Here is a 17,948-nt window from a genome sequence, read left to right as displayed (position 1 = left end):
GATCAATCAGTAAATCACACTTGGCTGACAACTAAGCAAGAAGAAAGAGATTCAGAAACTACATCAGGCTTGAAAGAGTGTGAGGTAGGAAGACATGCATTGACCTCCATTTAACAAAAGCTACTTTTAAAAATTAAAAAAGGAAGAGTTTATCTTGCCTTTCAAGGAACCATAATCAAGAAGGCATCTTCATTAATGAAAGAAGTTGGTTGTCTGGGTTTGTAGTCAGAAACAGAAAAACATAAAAGTTAACATCTTCCTATTAACAGGGGAAGGAGGGGGAAGGGAGACAGGACACAGCCAACAGATCAACTTCCAAGAAAGATCCTTCTACAAGGGGCCTGGAAAACAGAGTTATGCTACCAGGAATGCATCTGTGTAGAGCTTCTAGTCTACCTACCAAGCAAGTACCTACATGGCAGTCAAAAGAGTGACCCGTTTATAAACTAACCAGTTAAAGAGCTCTAAACCCATGAATACAAGGGAGGAGGGATGGGGAGTAAGTTTCTGTTAACAAAACATTTATTTTATGTAAAAGTGTACCTGACTGAAAGTGACTTCAGTGTTAATCCTGCTGCTTGTCTTCAAGGGAATCGGGATGGACTTGCAGAGCATCTCTCCCCTTCTTTCTATTTTCTTTTTTCAGAATAACAACCCTTAGTAACTACACCACAGTTGGGCTGAGCTAAGTTAAGGCATACCACCAAAGTATCTGTTGATGGTCACCATTAACTAGTTCTCTGACCTACAGACAATTCTAGAAATGGCTGGAAGTAACTCAGGATAAATGTATCTGGCAGCCAATTAGAATGGCCCCAGTCTTATTTTTCTCAGGCCTCTTATTTCTTCCTCCCAAAAATTCAGGTGACTCCTTAAACATTCCCAAAACACCTTGGAATGACAAGGTCACTTTAAGCTAAAAGACGACTCACAGCTCAACCAACAAGTCATGCATTTGGAATGGAAACTGCCTGTCATTTCATGGCCATATCCATGACTAAACTGAGTTACAGTGATTATCCAAACACAAAAAAATTGGGTCAGCTGACCACATCGCTAAGAATCTAATTCTATTTAGAACACCATACTTAAACACATATTCCATTTATTTATATGAATCTATGATAAAAAGGCATTTAACCTTTCATAAAAGCATGCAGAAGAAGCTGTTCGTTATACGTTAACTTTTATAGTTCCAGAACTAATGGGACAAAAATGGAATGGTTTTGAAAAGCAAAAAGATGTACAGTCAAAATATGACGTTAGATAGTATTTCTCCCATCCCCTTCCCCCACAAAGCAATTCTCTTATCAAGATAAAAATCTAAGTTATGTTGAACGTTAGGACTACCATTCCATAATTTTAAGCTGCAGTATTTCCTTCCCCTCATCCCTGACTTTCATTTGGTTTATTTTCCAAACAAATTTCAAATGGTTCAACTTCCCAAGCACATTAGTATCCTAGTTTCACAGCTGTCATTGGTCTAGCCTATTTGCAAGAGCCTTAAACCTTACAAAGTGCTTTCATTGAAAATTCAGGTGCTTGTGAAATCACTTCTTAAACAAGAAAAAAAAATGTGCAGAACAGCAGCAGCATTGTCCTTGAACCAGAAACCTCACCAACAGCTTAAGAACAGAAGCTTAACTATACATCTCCACATCCTTCCCAAGATAAGATTTGACTGCTTACCAGTAATGGTGCAGGCATCTCTGTACTCTCTGCAGTCTGGCACATCATCTTCCACTGCTTCACTTACATAGTGTTCTTCGTGAATGCCTGTGTCACAGGCTAGGACTGCATGATTCGACAGCTCCGAAGGAGGCACGGTGGCGGCCAAAGTGCAGTCGTGCAAAGCTGTGGCGTCCAGCTTGGCAGGTTTCACAGGGTTATACAAACTGCCATCAGGGGGACCAGCACTGGAGACTGGGTCTGGCTGGCAGAAACAGAACTCCTTCTCTTTGCTAGAGTTGGCTTCAAGAAATCTGCAAAACACAGAAGAAACAAATGTTCAATTCAAACCATTCCAAACAGCATAAATCAGAATAATCTTCTTTTCCTTAAACATTAGTTTAACTTGACAAATTCAGCAAATACTAAAACCCAAACACTCTTCAAACAGAGCAACTGCCTATCTTTGCACCTTGCAGTCATGTCAAGTAGGAAAGTGCTATTCCTTGTACATTGTTATTTACCAACAGCTGATTAAACATCCGTATTTTTGCCTAACCCAACTTGGACTAAGCACAGTCCATCCACCTTGGCTCATTCACCAACTAACTTTCTCTCATGTCAGCCAAGCAAAAGCTCTACGTAACCCAGCGTGCTGCATGAGCCATGCCCTGCAGACAGACTGCACATCACCGATTGATTTACTGGTCCTTTAATAACGTCATCATTTCAAGTTGACTGATAGCAAACAATACAGAAATGATTAGGAGCTTATACTATAACCCTGCTAGACTTTCCTCTCCACTGGGCCACCCTGCACAGCCCGGCCCTTCACTGACAGACTGCCAGCTGGCATCTTTACTCCCTTTACAGAGCACACAGGAAACACAACTCAAGTTGCACTGGGTTAAGGGGGTGTCCACTTATTGCTGCTCCCCAGTGCTTCAGCCTCAAACAGGGAACAAAGTCCCTCAAAGACAGGTATTGATGCCCCCAGGAAGATTGAATTGGCCAGAGAACGAATGAAGAAGCAGCACCTTTATCCAAAAACTTCACTGAACCTTTTGGATAAGGGGCTAAAGGCACTGCAATAATTGGTGGTATGGTACTGCTTTTGGTTATCAGCAGTGTAAGGAGAGATGTAAATACTCGTTACTGCTAGGAAAGGAAAATACAGTCATGGGATTGCAGAAAACCAGACTTGGGAAAGGACTTGAAGGACAGGAAAAAAAGACTTTATGTATGTAGTAACTACAAGGCATAAGCAGTAGCTGAGGAACAGGCCACACAAGAACACCCAGACTACATGGGAAAAGCAGAAAGACAGCCAGCAAGAAGACACAAATGCACTGATCTGCAAGCAGAAGGTGTGGATGCAATTCAATATGCATGTGCAGCATCCACACCTTCTGCTTGCAGATCAGTGCATGCTGTGTTCAGTGCTTCATTGAGAGCCAGAAATACAACAGTTTTCTAGAGAATCATATGATAAACGTTCTCTTTAAATCTCTAGGAACACGTCCAGATAATCTTATTTTGCTGTTAAAGTTACACTCAGGATTTCGGCATCTTATTTTCTGGCATTTCTAGTAAATAATATTATTGCTTCACCAAAGCATGACAGTATTTCTACAAACTCAAGACTCAAGTATCTGTCTCTAACCTGTCAAGACACAGATCATGCATTCTAGACCTTCTAGGAGCAAGCTTCAGAGAAACCTTGCAACAAAGTTGTAACACTGTACCAACACCATCTTTTCTCAACCTTTTTTTCCCTTTCACCACAGGCATAAGAACAAAAAAGCAAAATTCTCTCCCACTCTCAGAGTGTCTCAACAAGGATGTGTTTACACTGAAATCAGAATACCACAACTGGAAAATGGATGGGCAATATTAACTCTGGGAAAAAAACACCCTCATACACAAAGTGACGTTTCATTAAGTTTTCCTCAATTACATACATTTGTATTTCTGCATAGTATCACTTAACCCAGAAATAGTTCTCTCACTCAGAGGCTCAAAAACTGTATTTTTTTTATGATCATAATAGCTACAGGAACAGATTAAATCAAACGACAAATTTATGATACCTTACTCTCATACAAATGGTACTCTACTATAGCAGCTGCAGGAAGAGAAAGTTTCACTCGAGTGCTTTAACAGAAAATCTTACGGTTCTCCTGCAGAGCATCCATTATTCCTGCACTATCACAGTACATACTGAAAAGAACACTGGCGTCACTTGTACTGGTTATTTTTAAAATGGTCCCCTTTCAAATGGCTCTTTAGGAACAAGAAGAGGGAGATTACTGATATTAGAAATTAGTTGTTCAAACGAAGTTGGAATCAAAATGAAAATCTTCATTTCCACCTCTGCATTGAAGACAGAAACAGCTTAAGCTGTAAACAAGAAAATATACTGGAAATGCACAGACTGACTGATTAAAAGGGCTCCATTTTGTCCTAGTTGACACCACACATCTGTGAATCACGTTTGTTTTGGAAAACTGCTAGATAACTCTGTTGTTATGAACAACAACATGTCTGGGAGTAAGTAACTGAAAGCATTAACAGCACTCTTCAGCTTTTCTTGCCCCCCTCTCCCCTCTTCCCCATGCCCTGCCTTACCAACTACAGGAAGCCAGCAACATAACAACACTACCAAATGAAATAACACTGATAACCAAAGTGTTATTTGTGTGTAAAAGTCTTCAAGTGAGTTTTGGGAATCTGAGATCTTGTAACTTTTCTGGGCACACTTACATTCAACATCTGACATACCTGATCATCTTTACTCATTTACCACTATCTCCCACACAGTCCTCGCCAGAAGTATTTTTGGCCAGAACATAACATTGCAAGTTGCATTAGAAGTTTGTGTTGGATGAGTTTCACCTCTCCGCCTTCACTCAGCTTAACATTCACCCCACTGAGGTACCATGGAACCAGTTCCCCCCCTCCTGTGAGCTGCACTCCAACAGCCTCTGGCTTGTCACTCTTAAGAACAAATAGACAGACGCATTCAGAAACAAAACGTCATCAATACTCTTCCTTCACACAAACTCTTTCACTGTTGGCACTTATGGAAACTATAAACAAATGGAGCTTTAAAAACCAAACAAGCAACAAAAACCACCGCCCAAAAAATCCCCCCAAGTCAGTCTGCCTGGTTTGCTGCAGAAATGCATGTAACATCTACATGAGAAAGTAAAGTTCTGGATTAAGGAAGAGAATTTGCCTTGATCTTAAAACCTTGTATCATGGAGGGAAGAAAGCAGGCATAAATGCGTATGCCTGCTTCCTTTCAGACTTATTTAATATCCTCAATTTCCATACACACAGTGGAAAAGTATTGTTCAGACTCTATCTATCAAATCTATAGAGGAACTGTTTGCATGGCCTCTCTTGCAAGGCAAATGAGCCACCTAATCCAGAGGCACACACTTTTCCTTTAAACTTTCATCTAAATCTTCCTGTTGCAGAAAAGAAAAACAAACTACAGCTGAGCAGGATTTACCAGATTGCTAAAACAGCCATGAGGAGAAATACACATTGTAGCCACTATACCCATGAAATACAAAACGTTAATATTATTCTTTAGTCAGTCTCACCTGCATATACAGTATTCATAACAAGAAGATGATACAAATTGTAATTGCAGGGTTTCGTATTCACTCCTTCTGACATCCAAACAAGTACACAATTTAAGTCACATTATGACTTTTCTTGATGAAAATTCAATGCATTTCATTTTACTGTATATGTCAACAGCAGCCTGCATACAGGATTTAAATAACTCTTCTCTTCTGCCTAATATGACATAATTCAGCTTTTGCCTCAGTGGCTGTATTGCACCATTTCTAGCAGTCTAAATACAGTAACAGTCTGGGGCCAATAAACAGACCTAGGTCTAAAGAAATATTAATTTGGAACATTTGAACTTAATTCTTCAGTGTAAAACTGCCCCCAGAAAGAGCACAATTCCCTTAAATTTATCATCTAAATGTTTTTAACCAGGTCATTTTACTCTGGAAAAAAAACCTTATTTGTAAGCTGTTTGTTAAAGGCACTCATTCAAACCTTGCACTTTATAAGAGCAATGACATAAGCACAAAGGCTTGCTCCTGCACACCTCCTCTGTACAATACTCAGATTTTGGTCTAACCCAATAAATGCTTAAAATAGAGTGTTTGCATGATTATTATAGCAAGAGCTTAAATTCTATATACAACAAACACCATTGTCATCTAATAGTACATCTACACAATAGTTTGGACTATGACTGCTATGTAACTAAGACTTGATCAAGAAGTACATTGGGTACCAATTGCAGTGCACCTGTGGCAGCCCAGATTACAAAAGCCATGTCAAAAATTGAGTTGTGGTTAGCCAGCACTGCACTCCACTTGAAAAAGAAAAAGTTATCCAGTTCTAAGTACCTACGCAAAGCAGTGCAAAGTTCAAAGCTAACAGACATGCTTACATCAGACAACAGCCAAGATTTGAGGGTTTTGAGGTAAAGAAAAAAAATCTCCACATCAGTCAGCCATTTCTGGGTTCTGGCCATTGAAAAAAAAAGTTCATTTTTTGTTTGCAGTGTGTTTTGGGGGAGGGGGTTGAATTTCGTATACCACAAATTTCATACAAATGCAAATAAAATAAGCCACTTGCTGTTTCACAGCCATTTGAGATAAAGTTTTTCTACATTCAGGATTAAGCACAACTTAACTCTGAATCTAAAGACACAAATGAGTTAAAGTAATCCTTCTTCCTCCCCCAAAAGTAGTAAAAGATAGGGAGCTATTCAGCCATGCGCCTACCCAGAGCCCAGCAATGCCAACAAATACATGATTTGTAACTTTGCAACGTTATTCTCATCACCACTTGGATTGCAGCAACAGCAATTTACTGTAGTCACAAAATATCTAGAACTCCTACAAATAATGTGCTACCCAAGAGCCACACACTGCACCCTATGGTGACTATTAAGCTTTGAACAATTTTTAGTTATCTAGCTCAGATTTTGTGCTTCAAATAATACTTCTATTCATTAGTCTAAAATGGCAGCTTGACCACTGCAAACATCTGCGAATTTAAAAAAATCCTTCCTTAGAAGAGGGGAAAAATATCTTTCTAGTGCTTCCGACTAAAGTCTTTCCCTTCCCCTTTCCCAGGTCATCCTTTTGCTATGCATACTCTCATACTTAAATTAACTATGCTATTTGGTTTAGAGCAGTAACACAGTTTTGAAGCAAAACCGTTTACTGTGAGCTAGCTGGTTTTTCAGAACAACTTTGGTGCACATGAACAATCAATTCCCTTTTGAGTAAGAGAACCCGAAAAATCTGCTCCAAGATGCATTTCAAATGCAACCTGCTGCAAAATACAGACATGAGACTTCAAATAACCCCTTGGGCTGGGGGGTGATGGCTGACCATCGCTGCAAGGTCTTCTGGGGTGTACGTATTACATTTTCCTCCTTCAGGAAGCTTCAAACTGCATAGGTAATTGGGGACATTCAGCCCAAGGTGCCAAGCTAAATCTAATCTAAAGTAACCCACCCAAATCAGTAATGGAGATCTAAGAAGCTTCAGTGCCCACAACTTTGATCTATTCATCCATCCCTACTGACAAAAGTATTTGCTAATTTAGACAGAACCTCAACGTATCAAGGGACTGAGAGAGCTTTCCACTCTTGGCATCTGCCTGGAGCTACAGAGCTCTGACCCTGTATTCTCATTTACTAATTCTCATTTACTAACTGCTAACTGATGGTTAAACACTTCAGAGGGTTTTAGGGTGTGCAAATTCCTCCCTTTTATGTACTTGCAAGAGTCCTACCAGAAATGTTCTTCCCTGTTTTGTACATCACTTTGTAAATCCACTAAACACTTTTGTTTTACTAAGTCTTCTAAGTTTTATTAAATTCTTTAAAAAGAACACGCAGGCTTCTTATTTACACAAAAAAACCCTTTCTTCAGATGCAAAATGCCCTATGTAGACACTAGAGCAAATCAAAGCCAGTTTGTATGTCTGTCTAATCTGTGAAATAGATTAACATGCTGGCCTACCCTCAGTAATTCAGAATACAGTCTTCCATTTGTGTTTTGGAAAATAATCACTGAATTGACCAAAGCAACTTAGTAAGAATTGCTTCAAGCATTCAACTTGCAAGATGTGAATTAGTAAAGAAATAAGCATCTACAAAAGTTTGCATTTTTTAATTTAAAAAAAATTTCTTCACTGAGTGGGTGGGCTCAAAAGCCAGTCAAAATGCCTACGTCCATTTAAACACACTTTGTCAGACCATAAACAACCAACCATTTGCAATAAGTCTTTTACACACACACACACACACACAATCACTATTTAATTTTTAGATAAAGGCTAAATTTGATCCCAAATAATTTACTGAGTTGTTTTAATCTTGTGCTGTATTATATACCTTCTTACAAACCAAGGGGTTTTATTTTCCACTCAGAAGCTAGCTTTTAAATATGCAGAATGATGACTGCTTAGTTAACCCTCTAACTAGAGGGACATAAACAGTCAAAGTGTTATAGATGAGTGACAGAATGTGACAAGCAGTTTATTTACCTTCAAACACTATACATAAAAACAAGTACTGCATTTCTCATGTCAGAAGAGATCCATTATTTTTACAGTAAATTAAAGGGACAAGCATCTTGGACAACTCTAGACTACATCCTTATCCAAAGTTTTAAAGGCATTTAAGAACCTTTTAATCAAACATCTTTCCTAGATTACCCTGGAGGAAACACTGCCTCACTTTCTTAACAGTGCTTTTGTGTCTAGTGAACCAGGCAGTCACACCAAAGCCGTCTGCTCCCCCAACATCACACAGACCCTTTTACGCATGCCTTACTTTAAACTATATTCCATGCTTCCCCCCCCCACCCCCCCCCCCCAGTGGGGTTAGGAACTCTTTGGCCTAGCCAAATGCAATCTTTTCAGAGAAGTTTCAACACCGAGTGGTTATGCCATGTGCTATGAAGGATCTTCTCAGGTGTATGCCTCCCAAAAGAGGGGCTCTTCTGCCTATGAAACCATTAAAGAATGTTTTCAAGCTAAAGATTTGAAGAGTTTCCAGAATCACTTTTTATAAAGCCTCATAACTAACAAGTATTAAGCAGATGAAGGCATCCAAAACCAGAACAATACCTGGTTAACTGCCAGTGGCATGGCAATGTCATTTACAATAAAAAAGTCACCACTAGAGAACAAAAACCAGAACAGCAGCAGCAATAACCAAAAAGATGCTTAAATGATAGTATAAACTTGTAAAGCATAAAACCTTACTCTCAAGGTCCCCAAAGCTGCTGCTGTGACCTTGTTTGACCATTAAGTCATCAATCAATAGAGTCCTGTTTTCTCAAAAAGTAATGCAAGTCAAAACATCACAAATAAAAAGTCCCACAAAGAAAAGGAAAAAAAAAAAGAAAGAAAAACACCCCACTGTTCTCCACAAACCAAAGTTTCTCACCACTAGGATTTGGCCTTCAAAAGGAGCCCATCAGTCTCTTCTCCCCTCAGGCCAATGGAGAGTGGAAGCATACTGTAAGACAAGCCCTGGGTTTGACCTTCGCAGCTGTGAGTGCACAAGTGTGCTCTCACCCGGCTTTATGTAACACTGCCCCTCTCTGCTCTGAAGTTCCTTGAGGCAAATATTGCAGGGTTCTATAAATAGTTCTTCCTTGTGTAAGGCTCACATTACACTGGGAGCTTTCTACAGCTCCCTCTCCTTTTATTTAATGCAGGCCACCAAACTTGCCCCCCAGCTCCATGAACAAATAAAACTGAAAACAGTTAAAAATTAGTGCATTCCCGTTCCTGCAATGCATCACACTACTGGCTGGGAGATCTTAGCTAGACATGCTGTGTACCTGTCTTGGAAAGGGAAAGCTGTTCGACCACCACCACTAGTACGGAGTGTATGAGAACTGCATGTACAGTCAAAGAAGGAATTCATCAGGTAACAAAACAAAGCTCAGAGGTATGGCAATGCAAACTATAAATTCCTCAAACATGTACTTTCTATTCACACCCATGCACATGCAAGGTGCTCACTGAGGTAGATGAGCATGAGTCCCACGGACATGGTCCAATACTTACTGAAGAGAAGCAAAGGATCTAATGACTTAGAAAAACAAACCAAAAAACAAACCAACCACCTAAGCATTTGGGATTAGGTTGCTGTTGTATTAAGCATGTACGAACTCCTGCCTCGTACACAGACAATATACAAGCTAGACTACGTGAAAGTCAGCTTCAGTACATTAACACATATGCTGCGTACCAGCATATCTCCTTGAACCACTAAAGGAAAAAAAAAAAAAAAAAAAAAAAAAAGAGGCACATATCAAAGATTTGTCAAACAGCTCAGGTATGGGGGAAACTATTACACCAGCAGCAATCCAGGTCCTCAAATAGTACGGATGGGAACAGTGATAACAGAAACCTGAAAAGTGTTGTTAGTTTATACACCACAAGAGCATGAAACTCCCCACTTCTTTACTTCTCCATAAGCCTCAAAGACTTTCAAAAAGGTAGGTAAATATTTGGTACTGCTTTTCCACTAGTTGGGAAGAGCTGTGGGATGACCACAACTTCTCTTAAATGCAGCAGAGGAGGTAACACCACTGTGTCTGCTCTTGAGTCCTGAGCTCATTTCCTATCCACAGGAAGAACCAGTGAGAGCACTTGACCAGAAGCAGAACAGAGAAGAGAGGCACAAATTCACTAGACACACATGAACTAGCTACTAGTAAAGGGGAAAAACAAAACAAACCAAACCACCACCAACCCTACTGAACAGTGCCTGGGCCTAAGACAGCATGCAGTAGGTAAAGATATTCAAATTAAAATATGTTACCATTCCAAGTCAAAACCCTGATCAGCCAGCCAAGCCATACCTTGTTCCTCAGGACAACACCGAAGAGCAAGGGAAAGCAGTGAAAACAGCTGAACGACCATGCTAGGCTGGTGGTGTGTGGGTCCCCCCCCCCCCCCACTGTTTAAACAAAGATACAATTAACCTAACTGCCAACAAATTAGGGCCAAGAGTTTTAGTCAAGTAACCCTAAACAAAGAACAGAATGACTCAAACCAGATATCTATCATGATTTAAAACCCGGGGGGGGGTGTGGGGGTGTGTGTGTGTGAATTTTAATCTTGTTTCGCATTACTATTGTTTTTATCCTATTACAGGAAGATTTTTTTAATTTCTCACCCTCCACAAGGACTTTTAAGAGTCTACACAGAATTGGTATAATTTAAATTTTGAAAAATGCTGTTTTACAGGATTGGAGAAGTGTCACCATTTCAAATTTTAATAGCTGTCCTTCTGAAAACATTTACACAAAATATCACATAACAGAACTAAGACTGTTGCTTTTCTTTACTATTTCTTATTGCACAGAGACAGAGAGAGCAGGGGTGAGAGGAATCAGCTGACAGAAAAAAGAAACAAAATTCTTCGCAAACTGCCCTAAAAAAACCAACACAAAACCCCAAAAAAACCACACACACCTGCTGTGTCCTGATCCACTTACTTTCAGACTGAGTTTATTGCTTTTGACTAAGTTGAATAATCATATAAAAAGATGATAAAGAAAAAAACTGAACAAGTCACAACCCAATCTGTTGAGTAAGAACATCCCATTTTTTTGCAGAAAGTAAGAACTTAAAGTTTCCTATTGCTGCTAGAAGCAGTTTTAAAGATGACCATTAGGAAGCTTACCTCCAAGGACAGTCAGACCACCAATTCCTGCTCTGAGTAAGATGCTAAGAGGATCTACTTTGGCTCACTAGCATCATTGGCCCTCACTCCCTGGCAGCCAGCCTCCCCACGTGCTCCAGCAACTGGCATGATACAGTGAGAACCTCCCTCACTCTTCAAGGTTGTCTTACAACCCTAAACGTGCACAGAGTTCCTCAGAACCTATCCCACAATTTCTTAACTGGCTGTTAATATCCCTGGGCCTCATATCCATTTTCTTTTATTGTCTTTAAGTAGTTATGTATGGGAGCAATGCTTTCAACCATATACTATTATGTTTGAGAGGACGTGAGTGAACTGAACCCAGCTCTGCCACAAGCTCCATAATTATACCCCCCTCTAAAGCTTTGGGCTGGGGGAAATGCAGATCACAGCCCTTTTCAGCAAAGGGAAAGCCAGACCTTCAACACTTGTGGATAACCGGGCCTTACAAGTCACTTTAGGTACCAGTGTTGAGGAGCGACATAACAAGACTACAATTCCCAAACAACCAGCAATCCTGGGCCTTATACCAAAGCCTTGGTCACATGGACTTCCCAGAAACTGAGACATGAGCTGCTGACTAACGAGGGTGCATCTCATCACACACTATTCCAATGTAGGACTGCTTCCCTTCGGCTTCCGTAGAAGTTAATGGCTACAACAAAAGAGAGAAATTTCACAGCCCTTCTACATCGTAGCATTTTGAGTTTTAGGAACTGGCACAATTATTCTGTCAAGTCATTTTTCTGCTTATGAAGTTTGTGTGTAAACATCAAGAATAAAAGAGGAGAATAGAAATTTGCTGTTTAAAGGTTGCTCTGTATACCCAGCATATTACCATATACATGCGTCTGTGTTCTTGGGAACCTAGAAATGTTTATCTTAACAACAGGCTGTGGAATTTTTGGAAACTGAGCCAATTATCTGTGGCTTAGTGCCATTAAAGTCAAAGTCACACTAGCAAAGATTTTGGAACAGAGTTTTTTTAGAAAATTCCAGGGGCATTAACATGAACATGGCAAGAGCAACACTGTGATACAGTCTTTATATTTATAAAAAAAAGTCTCCTTACAAGGGAGAACTACACAACAGCACAAGCTAACGGGTAAAAATGCAAATTAAATATAATACATGCTCTGATTTTGCTTCATTTGCAGACTAAACTATCTTTCTTAATTACACAATGAAGTTGAAATCCAGCATTGTGGCTTCCCCCGAAGGACCACAAAAATAAAAACCTGAAGTAACTCAATACAGATGCATCAAATGGTTCCAAACAATTTGGAAACTGATTTTGGAAGATAATTGCAATAACCCTTAAACATGGTGCTTCTTGAAGTTGTCCTCAGACAAATTCCTGTACACATGTACATATTCTCCAAAATGTACAACAGATAGTACTGGACATTGAACTTCACTTACTCAGAGTCATGAATAGTGCAGGCAGTAAGAAAGCACTTGACCAAACTGCCCCCTGCTAACTCCTGCTCTATTGTAAATCTCTGTTGATGGAGACCTAAAACTACTCTAAGTGGACTAGGCAAGCCAACCTGCTTACCAATCAGTCAATTTAGTTTCCCCACTTATCAGCATGCCTTATGACTTACTCGTATCTTAGCGCCCAGTTCAAAAGCATTCTGAGTATACCAACAGCCTCAGGCAAGCAACCAAGCCAGCTTTCAGTGAGGGGAAACAGTTCTTTGACGAACCTTATTCCTGTATGTCAAGAATTTTTTTCTGTGTGTACTCTACAACTTAATTGGTAGACTGAGATTTCTCTGAAAGTGAAATTTTTCATTACAGGATCAAGAGCAAGCAGAGGAACTGTAATTCAGTAAAATATTACAGACACATGTAAAGGTGAAAGTGCACAGAAAAATGTGTAGGTTTACAAGGTTGGAAAACACAGCATTTGAAGCACTACTTCATTCAACTGAAAAAATATAAAAATATCACTGATGTTCCCCGTCCCCAGTTTAAAAGAAAGCCTCTCTCAATACAAGACGCTTAGAAATTTCTTCCGTCAAAATGTTTTTTCATGATCTAAATTTGGCAGAGCAAAGGTCCCATCAGCCTCAGAACCAGAATTACAATTCATTTTCCTCGACTCATGTACATACTCTACCACAAGCAAAGTTATCATTTCCAATACTCAGTTTCCTCAAAATAATGATAATATTTACTCAGATTTAAGACCAGAACATCTTCTGGAGTTTCAGTACTGACAGTTACATTTGACGAAGACGATAAATTTTGACGCCACAGGAAAGTATCACTAAAGCCAAAGTAATTGTCTGACTATTTTAAAAACTTTCACGTTTTTTGCTTGTACATGAAGAAGCAAGCTTCTATCAAGGGAGTTGTGGAAGAATCAGATTTCTACATCAACAAGCAAAATGGAAAGCAAGGCCTACAAGTACAATCCCAAATATAAACACAGGATTTCCTGAAAAGAACAGACTCTTTACCTACTCTCTAAATTCCCTGTGTAGATTGCTCATTTGACATACAAACTCTTATTTGAGCTAAACAAGGTAAAAAGAAGCCAAGATTTGACAGCTGAAGCCAGTAACATTAAAAAGTGCTTTGAGACTGCGCACCCTCAATTTCATTATTTAGCCTTCATTAATTTTAGGTTCTCTGTCCAATATGTTCTAGCATCAGACCTCAAAGCTTTATCACATCTCTTTTACTGTCAAGAGAGAATATGAAACTCTCCTTGCTATTAAAGAAGGTCTGGGGAGCACTTCCTTGCAACTCAGTGTGGCAGACAGGGAAAAAATGAACTTGCTTGGAAAGGGCTGCACATCACATCATTAGAAGTATTTTTTTAAAAGTACTCTCTTTTATATTCTACATAGGCACTGACTTCCCCAAAATGAAGTCAACATATTTAACTCCTTCTACAGTTCATGTAGAAAAGCTTTTAATTTAAATTTAGTCATGCTTTAAGCACAAGCAAGGTGACATATTATAGTTTATCTTCCTGAGGGTTTGGGGTCCAACAGAATTTTCAGCAAGAAATGCTGAAGTAACATTAAAAAGCATGCCCAATAGCAGCAGAGATCTCCAGGCCATCACTTCAAACAACAGTTTTGTCTTTAACAAATTCTTGGTCATCCTTTTGGTCAGAAGAACATAGCAGTCCAAACAGTTCATGCAGCAGTTCAAGCGAAAGACAAGACTGTATCCCAAAGAGAAAATTGCAGTATCTCCCCTACCAGCATGCAGAAAATTAAACATTGTAGTTATTCCTACTACAGAGAGACATGGGTACACTAGACCCCTCTTACTTCCCTTGCTGTTCTGTATCCAGACTCAGTTTTCAGAAACATACTGTTTATTCACCTGTACCAACTGCAGGCTTCAAAGACATGACCCCCCATTTCTATTAAGAACCATTTTCTGTTCTCCTCAGTAAAACATTCTGCCATCACTTTGAAATTGTCACTTTGTAATATTCCGTTCTTCCGTGCGCTTTTACATCTCTGAGGTCCCACAGCCCACAGCAGTAAAGCTCAGTTTTCACACACCGGTCCCTCACCATGGAAACAGAAAAGGAGGGGGGGGGGGGGGGGGGGGGGGGGGAAGTGTGAACATACCTCATTTATATTATTAAATAAAAATTCATCATCAAAATACCCTACTGATATTCATCATTAGGCTGGACTCTCCATGGCCAAAACAGGAAGCACAGTAAGTTTCCCATGACTCAGGCCTAGCAATAATTCCCTTGTAAACTTCCACCATCAACACCAGCAATTGACATGTCAAGGCCTGTATAAGCCACTGTCCTACAGTTTAAGGCAGCCAGTTTTGAAGCAGCAGTAAGACTAGCACAGCCCCTTAGGGGTGACTGTCTTGCTAGTGACAAGCTGCACCAGAATCTTCCCAGAGCTCTCCTCCTTTTAATAGATCCACAGGTTTTCATTGTAGGTCTGCAGTTCCACCGCTCGTGCCCTTGTTCCAAAGCTGCTGTTCAGTGCAGACTCCACAGCCACCAAAATCCACACCAGCTGCCTGCAGAGCCCCTGCCCACAGCCCAAATGATCCCTGTGCAATTTAAGTAAGGCATGCTGCCACTTGCTCAGCAGGATGAGGCAGTGCTGAAATGCTCTCTTCCTCAGTCTCACTCTACCTACACTGACTGCAGTAGAAACACAAAGGTTTATTAATAAGCAGGAGGAAAAGGTCAGCAACTTGACTTGGATCCACGACTTCTAGGCTAAGATCAGTTGTACAGTATGCCAGAAGGGCCAGATAAGAGACCAGTTTTCCCAGAACATACCATGAAACTGCATGGAAACAACACAACATACACCTATATGGTCTGCCACAGAATTCTACTGCCAAATGAGTGCTCATAAAGCCACGTCGACACAGAACAGAACGGTGTTTTACAACTCCCACTGATTTCAGATAATCCATGCTAAATCTACAGTGAGGTAGGAAAAAAGCAATGTAAAACAAGTCCAGCAACAGACAACAGATCACTTAACAACTGGCACTACATTTTGGGGGGGTGGGTTGCAAGTTTTCTCCTTCGAACTTTTGCATAACCATATCATTTCATAGATTTCCATTCTTCCTCAATCTTTACATTGTGTTCAGACCTGAAGGCACTGAACAAAGAACAGAGCTGTTCATTAGCTTTTCAAAGGCCCCTACATAGAGATACCAATTCACAGTGCAATTAAGAAACCATACAAAACCCAAACATACAGCTGGAACAAAGAAGAATATTTTCTTGCTATTAGAGTGCATATATGATTTACCGGCATGGTGTTTAGCTGCAGGTTTCTGAATTCAGACAGATTTTTCCTCTTTCTCCTTGCACAAGTTTATTCTTATCTAATAAGAAGCTTTTTTTTGCAGCCATGCATCACAACTATGTCACTGAAGATGTGTGAATCTGTTCTTGGAAAATTTGGTTGGTTTTGTTTGGTTTTTTGTTTGTTTTTTTTAACAATTCTGGTTAAAATAATGTAGATGCACATTAGTGCACAGTGGTAGAGTATATTCCTACAGATGAAGGCAGGAAGAGAATTTGAGCATGCTCTATCCTTGTTCCAAACATACCTGCAGGCAATACAGCTGCACAGCGCTCCATAGTCATTCACAGTGCAAAGTAAAAGGCAACTAGAGAGGACACTGGCCACATCATTCTTATGTTCCTCAGCACAGCCACCAGGCTCAGTGACAGAGATATGTATGTCATCAAGTCTTTAAAACCAAACATTTAATGGTTAGCTACCATAGTACAGTTTGCATTCACTGTCAGTTCCCCCTGCTGCAAGACAAGGGGCACCACCATAGCCACTAGGTTTTAACCATTATGGCCTGTGTTCTTCAGACAAATTACAAACAGCTGTAAAAATAAAACTGAACTTTAGCTTAGCAAGTTTGCAAATTACCCAGAGTACATCACGTTTTCTACATGACAGTGGGCAGAAAATACCTGACCCAACAAAGCTGAAGTGCCATAAGCAGAATTTTCCTACAAACATCCTACATAGGCAAAGTTGCACCACCAGATTAAGCCCTAAAAAATCCACAAGACTGCACATGTAGCACGAAAGTCAGCCACCATACAATGGTTTCAGCAGGACCAATGTCCACCAGTCAAAATGAAGAAAGATGAAATTCAGCATGAGCTCATTCTGACTGTCCAGAGAAAAGAAATACAAACATTTTGAAAGTTATTGTCAACTGAGAGAAAAGGAAAAAAGAAAGTTTTTCCATATCAGGTAGATGACACTACGAAGCCCGGTACGAAGAGATAGTACGGTGGAACATATAAAACCTAACAATAAATAGTAAGAGGAGAGATAGGGGATCTTTCACTTCAGCATGCCTGCAAACCTTCGATTGCATGGAATGTTACTTTATAAAACACTGTAGCGACTGACACAGCCTACCTTACTTTATCTTCGGTGTCCCCACAGCAATGAAATACACATCACCAAAATGTTTCTGCTATGTGGCAGCATTCCCAGGTTATGTCATTCAGAGAAGTCTCAAACAGCTTTGAATTCCATTTTAAATTCTCTACCTGCAGATTTTATTTGCAAAGATAAACATGAAAGTGAAGAAAAACACATTCACTCAGCCATGCATATGGAGACTGAAACATTGGGGATGACCTTTGACTTTAGCACTAAAACAAAACACACATTAAAGATAAGAAAAAGTTGAAAGAGAGGAAGGGGAAAAGCACAGCAATGTATTTAGGGGAGTCTCACTAGCTATTCTGCCACCAGGAAAAAACAGCAGCTTTCCTGTCCCGAGTTCATAATACAGCACATCAACATGTAAACTGGTGGGCCCTCCTGTGCTTTGTGCTATTTTTCTACTGCAGCTGTCTTTTCATGTAATAGTTCTGTGAATAAAATCGATCAAATTGAAGCTCACAAGAGTTTTTTTAAATATCCAATTTTAAATATTAAAAAGCTGCCTGTAGCTGAGTATCATGGTCAAATTCAAGGTTCCACAATTTATA

At 39.8% G+C, this 17,948-nt stretch overlaps 1 protein-coding gene across 1 annotated transcript in view; it reads right to left on the bottom strand.

The window, feature by feature from the left end:
* The window catches only part of TRAK1 (trafficking kinesin protein 1), a 141,632-nt gene that overhangs the window by 90,461 nt on the left and 33,223 nt on the right, over nt 1-17,948 (bottom strand). Inside the window, exon 2 of the mRNA XM_050915794.1 lies at nt 1,690-1,982. The gene's annotated coding sequence lies outside the window, so the exon portion shown is untranslated. The remainder of the gene's footprint in view (nt 1-1,689; nt 1,983-17,948) is intronic.

This window comes from Gymnogyps californianus, chromosome 2 (assembly GCF_018139145.2).
Source record: "Gymnogyps californianus isolate 813 chromosome 2, ASM1813914v2, whole genome shotgun sequence".
Classification (NCBI taxonomy): domain Eukaryota; kingdom Metazoa; phylum Chordata; class Aves; order Accipitriformes; family Cathartidae; genus Gymnogyps; species Gymnogyps californianus.
Note: the sequence above shows the minus strand (reverse complement) of the source record. Positions and strands in the feature narration are given on the sequence as shown.